At 39.4% G+C, this 12,183-nt stretch overlaps 1 long non-coding RNA gene across 1 annotated transcript; it reads right to left on the bottom strand.

Annotated features, from left to right (window-relative positions):
* Positions 1-1,657: 1,657 nt before the first annotated feature.
* On the bottom strand, positions 1,658-3,158 carry LOC145419757 (uncharacterized). Its single transcript, XR_013901098.1, has 2 exons — positions 2,335-3,158; positions 1,658-2,244 (listed from the first exon to the last, which is right to left on the bottom strand). It is a non-coding gene; the product is annotated as an uncharacterized LOC145419757 (long non-coding RNA).
* Between the last annotated feature and the right edge of the window lie 9,025 nt (positions 3,159-12,183).

Below are 12,183 nucleotides of genomic sequence, written 5' to 3'. Positions count from 1 at the left end.
ATTTTTTGAGGCTGAGCTTTTATACATGATGAATTGCTCTCTTCAGTTGGGTGTCTTCCCTGCTGCCTTTAAAACGGCGGTGGTGAGGCCCCTTCTGAAGAAGAGCAATTTGGATTGTAATGATTTTAATAACTACAGACCTGTATCCAACTTACCATTTTTAAGTAAAATCTTAGAAAAACTTGTTTTTACTCAGATTAATGACTTTCTAAATGATAGACAGATCCTGGAGATATTCCAGTCTGGATTTAGGGTGAACCACAGCACAGAGACTGCTCTCCTAAAGGTTTTAAATGATCTTAGATATAACTGGGACGCCCAAAAGCTCTCAGTCCTGGTGCTACTGGATCTAAGCGCAGCCTTTGATACAGTAGACCACGCTATTCTTTTAAACAGACTGAAACACATGGTGGGCCTCTCTGGTGCTGTACACAACTGGTTCACTTCCTATCTCTCAGACAGAACTTTTATGGTGAGCATGGATACATGCTCCTCTAAGATCCATAAAATGACATGTGGTGTGCCTCAAGGGTCGGTTCTAGGCCCTGTACTTTTTAATTTGTATATGCTCCCTCTCGGCGGTGTCATCAGGAGGCATGGAGTGAACTTTCACAGTTACGCTGATGACACGCAGCTGTACATCTCTGTGTCTCCTGATGACACCGGACCAATGGATGCCCTTTTTAACTGTATTTTAGATATAAAATCTTGGATGGCAGAAAACTTTTTACAGCTTAACCAGGACAAAACTGAAGTTTTAATCGTCGGTCCTGAGGCTCAGAGAGAGAAACTCTTGTCTAAATTAGAGGCATTTTCACTATGTCCTTCACTACAAGTGAAAAACCTGGGTGTTATTTTTGACTCTGAGCTTGGTTTTATCCCACATATTAAACATGTAACCAAAATTGGATTTTATCATCTAAAAAATATAGCCAGAGTCCGCCCTATTCTCTCTCGGGCCAACACGGAGATGCTGATGCATGCTTTTATTACCAGTCGCATTGATTACTGTAATGCCCTGCTCTCTGGTCTTCCTAAGAAGAATATTTCAACTTTACAACTTTTGCAAAACTCGGCAGCTCGTGTGCTGACGAAGACCAGAGGGCGGGCCCACATTACACCGGTTTTAGAATCGCTGCACTGGCTCCCCGTGTGTTTCAGGATCGATTTTAAAGTTCTTTTATTGGTTTTTAAATGTCTTAATGGTCTTGGGCCTTCTTATCTCTCAGATCTGCTTTTACCATATGAACCCTCGCGGACCCTGAGGTCCTCTGGTACTGGCCTTTTGATTGTCCCTAAAGTCAGGACACATACTCACGGAGAGGCAGCTTTTCAGTGGTATGGTCCTCGTCTGTGGAACAGCCTGCCGGAGGAGCTCAGGGGCCTGTTCTTCGTACCTCGCTAAGTAAGTTAGCTGGATTAGATTGTTGACGATTTTGCGTGATCCTGGATCGTTCGGTTCCCCGAAGCTCATCCGGGACTTGCTGTCATAGCAACAGAGCCGTAAGCGTAAACCTGCTGGGGAGCAGGTTTACTTTATGTAAACAGGATTAGATCGCGGCCACGCAGGTATGTCCGCTTCATTTATACGAAAGCAACAGCGATATTCCACCACTGTTTCACCATAAATAAATAACATCAATGTAACTAAAGATAATGCAGCACTTGATCCTTTTATTGATGTCACACAGATACATACAGGTCATTTCCTAAAAAAGGGAAATGTACTATTAACATTCTATTACATGTATGTGATTATTACAGATGTAATTCATATTTCAGAGTAGCAATTGTAAATTACTTCGTGTAATCAAGATGAGAGACCACGGCTATAAAAGCGAAGGTGGATTTGGGAAGTCTGTCGCAGCCATGTCCTGTCCGTATACGCGAGCCACCCATTGCGGAAGGTGCAAGATTGATAAGGAGAGTCCTCAGAATTCAGCGTATATTGCGGGACAGACAGGATCCTTTAGCTCAGCGCGACAGTGTGCTCATAGAGAGATATCGATTTTCCCGTGAGGGTATTATTTACTTAACCAACTTGTTGACGAGGGGGTGCAGGACCACCACCTGTCTTTTGTTGCTCTGCCCTTTTCTTGGTTGCTGTTATAAACAAACAGATTATTCCAGGGTCTCTTTCCAAGAGACTAAAAGCAATATAAGTGATAAATATTACCATTCTGTAGAATATTCTTATATTTCACTTTTACCTGTTCCCATGTTCTAGTGGGTCCTGTCGTGGCTCTAATGTGAAAGAGGATAAAATATAACATATTATAATATAATGTAATATAATATTGGATAATATAGTGTAATATAATAAATCTACCCTACCGCCTACTGGTGTTGGCCAGAGGGGCCGATGGCGCGATATGGCAGCCTGGCTTCTGTCAGTCTGCCCCAGGGCAGCTGTGGCTACAACTGTAGCTGCCTCCACCAGTGTGTGAATGTGAGAGTGACTGAATAGTGGCATTGTAAAGCGCTTTGGGTGCCTTGAAAAGCGCTATATCAATCCACTCCATTATTATTGTTATTATTAAATTACTTACGAGTTTAATTTGTCAGCAACTTCCTGCCAGCCCTCGCTCCTTGCTTTTGCAGCCTTTGCAGTGTTCCCTTGCGTTCTGATTAAACTCTGAAACTCCTGAAATCCCTCACTCAAGAGTTCTTGCTCTGCTGCCGAAAAATACTGAGCCGAGCGCGCTCCGTCGACATTTTCGCTGACCAATCAGAGGGTTGCCGATCAATGTTTCTACTATCGATGCGTAGCCCCTTTTACGACACCCAGTGATGTCACATTACTGCGTCCAGCTGTACTAATCGTCAACAGCAGGTGTGTTCGGGGAACCGGATTAGCGCGCTCACGGTTAGCGCGATGGTTTGGTCTTGGATGTTTCATTTGATCTTGGATGTAGTAAGCGACGTACGAAGCACAGGGCCCTGGGCCGCAGAGAACGTACATGTTTTTAAGAACAGGCTCAAGACCCACCTTTTTAATTTAGCTTTTACTTAACGTTTATTTATTTTATGCTTATTTATTCTATCCTGTTATTTTATTATTAATTTAGGCTTTACCTAATATTTATTGATTTTATTCTTATCCATTTTTTTAATCTTCTTACTCTATTTATATTTATATTTATATTGTATCCCGTTCTTATTTATTTTATCATTTTACCCTGTATATAGCCTATTGTGTCATATCTCCAGTGTTTCCTCGGAGGGGGCTCTCTGCACCGGGGCTGTGATCGACCGTGGCTGCTGGGTCTCTGGGGGTCCTCTCAGCCTGGCTGGGGGGCTCCTTTGCCTCCCTCCTGCTGTGTGCCCAGCCTGGAGGCTGCGGTCTGTGACCGGCTCCCGGTGCAGACGGCTCCCTGTTATAGTGTTTCCTCACTTGGCTCATGTGAACCCAGCCCAATTTTTACTCTTTAAGTGTGCGCGCGTGTGTGTGTGTGTGGGTGGGGGGTGGGGGAAGATGTGTGTATTCACATCATTTATGTTAATGAGAGTGTGGGGAGTGAGTTGGAGGGTGGGGTGGGCTGCTTTTAACTATGTAAAGCACTTTGTGCTACATTTTCTGTATGAAAAGTGCTTTATAAATAAAGATTGATTGATTGATTGATTAGGTTAGCAAAGAGCAATATTTTACTTTTGGGTTATGCAAATTATTGGGTTGGAAAAACTGAAAACTTTAAGTTGAAATGTCTTAATTTTAAGTTGGATTAATGCAAAATGTTTATTTGACAACAATTAATTGATTAAGTACATGTAACTTAACTCATTCACTGCCATTGACGTCTATAGCCGTCAATGGCAGTGAATGAGTCAATGGGTTTAACTCATTCACTGCCAATGGCTGGCAGTGAATGAGTTAAATCAGTTGTGTTAATCTAATGTATTAACTTCATTTCAAAGAACTTAATTAAATTTGGTGTTACCAATTGAAATAATTAAATTAAGTTGGTTCAACTATTTTCTTTTTTCAGTGTAGCATTAAGCCTTCTATTTTGCTCTATGAGAAGCTCTAAACGCTGAGCTATTCTCTCCATTGACTCACTTTGGAACTGCTGCAGGGGCCATGTCTGTCATGAACTGGCTGTGTGGAGGCAGAAGAGGACCCAAACGCAAAACTCATGGAGATAGGAACTGAACTCAAAAGACTGCTTTATTGCAGGACTTGTAATGAAACAGAACCAAAGCGGAAATATTAACAGAAGACCGAGGGAACAGAAAGCCACACAGGTTTGGGGAGGAGACATTGACGACGCAACACTGGACTGGGGGAGACATGCACATAAATACACAGAGGGTTAACGAGGGAAATGGGAACACACGGGGACACAGCTGACACAGATAACCATAACGAGACAGGGCGGGGTGAACATAACATGACGTATACAGGCGCGAGAGTCACAAAGTAAAACAGGAAGTACACGGGGGTTCAGACAGGAGGAGAGAGAGAGAGCACAGGGAGAACATAGACATAACGGGCAGGGGAAACATGGAATAAACGCAAAGAGAGACGAGGGCTCATAAATACACAGAGGGGCACACAGGGGGTAAGAGTCACGAAGGGAAAACACTTAGGGAACAACACAACAGGGCAACTCAGGAAACATGGCCTAAATAAGGAACAAAATACAAGAAACTAAGAATACTGGGCCAACATGGCCCAGGATCATAGCAGGGGCAAGTTGTCACATGTGACGACTTGCCCCAAAGTTAATGAGACAACTTGCCCCAAACTGCACCGAGAATAGTGCCCGTTATGGCAAGACCTAGACCTAGACCTACGAAACGCACGAAGTTGGCAACAGCACTCTGTGGTACTTTCTCATGCCTCACATTCTCAGTCTCTTCATTTAATTCATTCAACTCCCTTTGAATGTTGTCCATCCTAGCATTAAGCCTTCTATTTTGCTCTATGAGAAGCTCTAAACGCTGAGCTATTCTCTCCATTGACTCACTTTGGAACTGCTGCAGGGCCATGTCTGAAAAGCACCAAGGAAAACTGTGTTAAAGCACCTCTATTTATGGACTCATGTGGCAGAGATGGTGACGTCGACCGTCACGTCACAGTCTCCCCTTTGAGAAGATCAAAGGATCAAAGAATAGCTCCGTGTCATTCCGCGCATGCTCAGATCATGCGTATTGAAATGAACGGGATATCTATTTATTCATTTTAAATACCTTGCTATATAACAAAGGCGACTGCGCACTCAAAGGACGAGGAGAGTTCAAAATAGGGCTGTTCGATATAACGACACATATGGATGACGATATGAAAAAGTCTATCGCTTCATATTACGGCAACATTTTTTCATGGTTTTTATGGCTCTATCACAGAGCGGACCCGAAGAATCGCTAAGCTCCGACAGCGTGTCCGTGTTCAGGCCGTCGGGTGAGAAAGCCGAGAAAGACAAAGCTGATTCTGATGTGTCGGGTCCGCTCTGTGTTTAGGTCTTTGTGTGGAATCCGTTAATGAATTAATATCGCTTTATTCAAGCTACTCACCTCTCTCTTCCACCTGCACTTTCAACTGGACCACGGCCAATCAGAGAGGTCCCGCCCCTGACTATCTCTGATTGGTTTAGTCCACGATAGGGGCATAATGTGTGTCTGTTGTTGACCACACGGAGAGTTGCAGAGATTTTTTTTGTTTGTTACCGGAACAGTTTATTTTAGTCGCACCACTGATAAATTTGGTCGCACTCTAGGGCCCTGAACAATTAGTTAATGTTGTTCATGAGACTAAAGTCAGTGTAAATATATGTGGCCAATATTCTAGTTATTATATTAATCATTATAAGTTATTACAGCAGTGAGTTTGAACTCTCAAATCAAATCACTTATTGTCACATCACATGTGCAGGTACACTGGTACAACACATGTGAGTGAAATCAACCCGTTCTCACTCCCGACGCGTAAAATAATGACGACAGAAACACACACTTCTTTTTTTTTTTTTTAATTTATGTTTTATTAGTTTTCTTATTTATACAACATATACAACAAATTCAATTTAATCACCGTGAGGGGGAAAGCAAAACCAAACCGAACAACAACAGAAGAGACAAACGGACCAAAACAAGACCAAACAAAACACAAGAATAAACAAACCAAGAAATACAATGATGGTCTGGGGAATCCGGTTAAAAGGAGTAGGTTGTTATCTAAATTGAAACGACACAAGGCGCAGATTATATTCATTCAAGAAACTCATGTCAAAAGAAGAACATGAAAAATTTAAAAAGTTTGGCTATGTAAATTCCTTTTACAGCTCATGTAAGATTAGCAGACGAAGAGGAGTTATAACTTTAATTTCTAATACGGTAAATTTTGAAATTCTAGAGGAAATCTGTGACAAGGATGGTACATATGTTGCTGTTAAAGGGAGGATTAATAATAATGTGGTATCTCTGATAAATGTGTAGGCCCCTCCAGAGGGCAACCCAAAATTCTATCAAAAACTATCTGAAAAAATTATTAGTTTTAGTGAAGGGACTCTGATATGTGGGGGTGACTGGAACTGTGTATTAAATCATACTAAAGATACTACAAGCTTAAAAAGACGCAAAAATAATAAATCCAAGGCTCTTAATTTACTTATAAAGGAAGTGGATCTTTGCGATGTATGGAGAGAATTACACCCTCTGGAGAAGGACTATACACATTTTTCAGTAGCCCATAAGGTACACTCAAGGGTAGATTTCTTTTTGATAAATAGAAGCGATAAACATAGAGTCATAGAGTGTAATATCGGTATAGCTGATCTGTCGGATCACAGCGCCATACACTTGACTATTCACAAATATTATATTAAGCACAAATCCTATAAAAAGCAGAAATATTATATTAAGCACAAATCCTATAAAAAGCAGAAATATTATATTAAGCACAAATCCTATATTAAGCACAAATCCTATAAAAAGCAGAAATCCTATATTAAGCACAAATCCTATAAAAAGCAGAAATATTATATTAAGCACAAATCCTATGAAAAGCACAAATCCTATAAAAAGCAGAAATCCTATATTAAGCACAAATCCTATAAAAAGCAGAAATACTATATTAAGCACAAATCCTATAAAAAGCAGAAATATTATATTAACCACAAATCCTATATTAAGCACAAATCCTATGAAAAGCAGAAATCCTATATTAAGCACAAATCCTATAAAAAGCAGAAATCCTATATTAAGCACAAATCCTATAAAAAGCAGAAATATTATATTAAGCACAAATCCTATGAAAAGCACAAATCCTATAAAAAGCAGAAATATTATATTAAGCACAAATCCTATGAAAAGCAGAAATCCTATATTAAGCACAAATCCTATGAAAAGCAGAAATCCTATATTAAGCACAAATCTTATAAAAAGCAGAAATATTATATTAAGCACAAATCCTATGAAAAGCAGAAATACTATATTAAGCACAAATCTTATGAAAAGCAGAAATACTATATTAAGCACAAATCCTATAAAAAGCAGAAATATTATGATTAAGCACAAATCCTATAAAAAGCAGAAATACTATATTAAGCACAAATCCTATGAAAAGCAGAAATCCTATAAAAAGCAGAAATATTATATTAAGCACAAATCCTATATTAAGCACAAATCCTATGAAAAGCAGAAATATTATATTAAGCACAAATCCTATAAAAAGCAGAAATACTATATTAAGCACAAATCCTATAAAAAGCAGAAATATTATATTAAGCACAAATCCTATATTAAGCACAAATCCTATGAAAAGCAGAAATCCTATATTAAGCACAAATCCTATAAAAAGCAGAAATATTATATTAAGCACAAATCCTATAAAAAGCAGAAATCCTATATTAAGCACAAATCCTATAAAAAGCAGAAATACTATATTAAGCACAAATCCTATAAAAAGCAGAAATATTATATTAAGCACAAATCCTATAAAAAGCAGAAATCCTATGAAAAGCAGAAATCCTATATTAAGCACAAATCCTATAAAAAGCAGAAATCCTATATTAAGCACAAATCCTATAAAAAGCAGAAATATTATATTAAGCACAAATCCTATAAAAAGCAGAAATACTATATTAAGCACAAATCCTATAAAAAGCAGAAATACTATATTAAGCACAAATCCTATAAAAAGCAGAAATACTATATTAAGCACAAATCCTATAAAAAGCAGAAATATTATATTAAGCACAAATCCTATAAAAAGCAGAAATACTATATTAAGCACAAATCATCCCATAAAAAGGCTCTCTCTCTCTCTTTCTCTGTCACACACACACACACAGACAGGGAGAGAGAAGTAAGTTTCTAGGTCAGCCTGGGAGCTGCTGAATTTGAATCCACCAATCAGAGAGCCTGTGTACTTTTTCCCGCCAAAACAGGTGCATGTACAGAGAGACACAGGATTTTTGCAGTCTATTTCTCATAGTGAGGACTCCCTTCAAACAAATGACTATAATTTCCTAACCGCAGGGGCTAGAGCGGTCATTCTTACACCATTTTGTTCAGAAGAGATGGGGGAATCTTCCACTGTTGACAATTTATCATTAAAATATGAATTATTAAAGATATTTGACTTCTAATGCACCATAACTGAGTAGAGCGAAGCAAAAACTGCCTTGACTTGCCCTCAAACAACGCTTTGTAACTCTAAATCTATTTGGAGTATCGATATCATTCTTTCACCGTAAGAGACAGCAGGCTTTGGTGAACAGTCATGGAAATTTTCAGGTCTCTGTGGAAATCCAACAAAAAGTTATGACGAGAGAAAAAAGTGGTTCATTTCCAGAGTTTGAAATCTGAAGAAATCTGAGCGAAGGACGAATTTCGTACCCTCAAACAAGTCCAACTCATTTCAGAACGGTAATAGGTGAGAAAGAAATTCTTGAATTGTGAGCGTCAGGAGTGTCTGAAGATATACTGGGACAAGCCTCATGTCTTAACTTTGCTTCGTTAAGGAGATATGACGATTCGAATATGCCTCTCTTAAAGCATCCACACAATAAACTAAAATGGGACTCAAATAAGATCAAATATTTAGGTGTCTATCTAACTAGTGAAATAAGTACACTATACGAGGCAAATTATGTAAAGATTAGTAATACAATCCAAAAAGATTTGATTAAATGGGCTCCGCTTGTCATGGACCTTAGCTCAAGAATAGAGGTAATAAAAATGAATGTCCTTCCCCGACTACTGTATCTGTTCACTTCATTGCCAGTCCATATACCAGATACACAATTTGGTAGATGGGATAAATTAGTTAGTAGATTTATTTGGAAAGGGACAAAGCCAAGAATAAGATTTAAAATACTCCAATTAAGAAAAGAAAAAGGAGGAGTTGCCCTCCCGAATTTCAAGGAATATTTCTATGCAGCCCAGCTGAGATATATTGTTTACTGGTGTTCACCGGATTACACCTCAAAATGGAAGCATATGGAGATAAATTATTGCTTATCATGTCATCCACAAGCAAGATTGGGAGAAGAAACTATCCAGTCTACGAACACAAATCTTATTACTGAATTCACTATTAAACTCTGGTGGATTATAGTGAAGAAATATAGAATTATAGAAGACTGTAAATTGCTGATTTGGCCTGCATATTCTCGAAAATTCCAAAGTGGACAATGGGACAGTACATTTTTAAGATGGGTCAATAAAGGAATTACAGCAATGTGTACATTAATAGACGGGACAACATTCAAATCCTTCGAGAATCTACAGAGACAATTTGGACTGGATAAATCAGATTTATTTAGGTATTTTCAATTAAGACATTTTTACAATACAGAAATTAGGAAGAAGTTCTTGAGAGAAGGAAGCCATATAATAGAAATAATAAAAGGTGCATATAAAAATCCTCCATCAAGAATTTTATCGAAATTATATAATGGCCTGCAAAATTTGAATAGGAACCCATTTAATCAAATCTTTTTGGATTGTATTACTAATCTTTACATAATTTGCCTCGTATAGTGTACTTATTTCATCTACATTATATATCAAACAAAAGTGAGAATCGGAATTACATCTTGAGTTGTCAGAGGATGACTGGCTCACACAGCATAATTCCACTAGCTCTAGACGATGGAGAGAATATGGCTGGAAAAATGTGATTAGGTTCTTTATTACTCCTTATATCAAAAGCAAGCAGCTGAAAACACCCCAACAATGCTGGAGATTATGTGGAGACTGGGACGCCAATCATTCTCATGTGTTTTGGAAGTGTAAAAATATCAAACCTTACTGGGAAAGCATTGCGGTAACAATGACGAAAGTGCTGGGGTATGACGTGCTGTGTGAGGCACAAGTAATGTATTTTGGAATATGGGAAAATGTAAGAAAGGAGGACCATTACTTGTTTAAAATTATGTTGTTGTCAAGCAAAAAGGTAATAACAAAAAACTGGCTGAAAAGTGACCCTTTAAAATTGGAAGAATGGACTGATGTAATCGATGACATATATATAATGGAGAAAATGAGCTACACTTTGAGACTGAAATCTGACAAACACCGAAAACGGTGGACAAAATGGATAGTTTATAAGACTCACTCAGCCCCATAGGGCAGGGACCTCTCCTCGTTGTTGTTGTTGTTGTTGGGTTTTTTTCCCTTTTCCCCTCTTCCACAGATTGGGTGTCCTTTATTTATTTTTTTGGTTTGTTTCGTTTGTGTTCTTTTTTTCGTGTTTTGGTTTGCATGTACTATAAAATTGGAAGAAGTACAAAATAAAAAGTTTAAAAAAAAGAAGAAATGATGCATGCAGTTTATCCTTTTTCCACCTCCGTTCTGCTCAACGACATTCCCTCTTAACAGCACGACTGCTCTCATTAAACCAAGGCTCAGGTTTAGCCTTAGGCTGCCTGGTTTTTAAAGGAGCCACAGAGTCCATGATTTTTTGACAGCAAGAATAAAACCAGGAATTTAGCTCTTCTGTATCAGAGGAGACAAAGTCAGAAGGGCCGCCGAGCAGAAAACTGCGCAGCAGTGGCGGGGTTAATAACCCGACAGCACCGAGTAGCAGCGCCAGATTTAACTGCGGTATATGTCAAACCAACGTTGAATAAGACAGGCATATGATCTGAGAGTGCACAGTCACAAATCTCCAAGTCGGTGACAGGCACACCATATGACAGAACAAGGTCCAATGTGTGTCCGTGCTCATGTGTAGGGCCACGTACGGACTGTACCAGGCTAAAAGAGTCAATAAGGCTTAAAAAGTCCTTTACCAGTGGCTTATCAGGACAACATACAGTACGTGTATATTAAAATCTCCAACAATACGAACTCTATCATAGTTGGGCATAATCCTAGCTAAAAAAAAATCAGAAAAGTCGTTTATGAAGTTCTTATTGTATTTCGGGGGGTGATAGATGACAGCTCAGAAAATCGGGTTTGTACGACTCACCTCAAACGAGGTAAGTTCAAAGCTGGAGAACGAACACTGCTTACATTTAAAATCCTTCTTGTAAACAGTCACTGTGCCTCCACCTCTGCCTGACGTCCGTGGCGAGTTAAAATAGCAACAATCCACAGGTAAAAGTTCAGATAGAACACTGGACTCACCAACACTCAGCCATGTCTCAGTCACACACAGAAAATCCAGATCACAGGAACTGAAGAAGTCCCGAAGAATAAAAGTTTTGTTTAAAAGTGATCTGGCGTTCACCAGGCCAATCCTAGCGGGAGCTGGAGTTGGCGCTCGGGGTTCAGGAGGTCCAGAAACCCGCCGCAGCGATCTCAGGTTCCAATAATGTTGACAGCGGAGTTTTAGCCTGGGAGGGCATGGGCAGCGAGGCTGTGACGACGTGACGACGACGTCACATGTGACGACTTGCCCCAAAGTTGATGAGACAACTTGCCCCAAACTGCACCGAGAATAGTGCCCGTTATGGCAAGACCTAGACCTAGACCTAGACCTACGAAACGCACGAAGTTTGCAACAGCACTCTGTGGTACTTTCTCATGCCTCACATTCTCAGTCTCTTCATTTAGTTCATTCAACTCCCTTTGAATGTTGTCCATCCATTAAGCCTTCTATTTTGCTCTATGAGAAGCTCTAAACGCTGAGCTATTCTCTCCATTGACTCACTTTGGAACTGCTGCAGGGCCATGTCTGAAAAGCACCAAGGAAAACTGTGTTAAAGCACCTCTATTTATGGACTCATGTGGCAG

Source organism: Astatotilapia calliptera, chromosome 13 (genome assembly GCF_964374335.1).
Source record: "Astatotilapia calliptera chromosome 13, fAstCal68.1, whole genome shotgun sequence".
Lineage (NCBI taxonomy): Eukaryota > Metazoa > Chordata > Actinopteri > Cichliformes > Cichlidae > Astatotilapia > Astatotilapia calliptera.
Note: the sequence above shows the minus strand (reverse complement) of the source record. Positions and strands in the feature narration are given on the sequence as shown.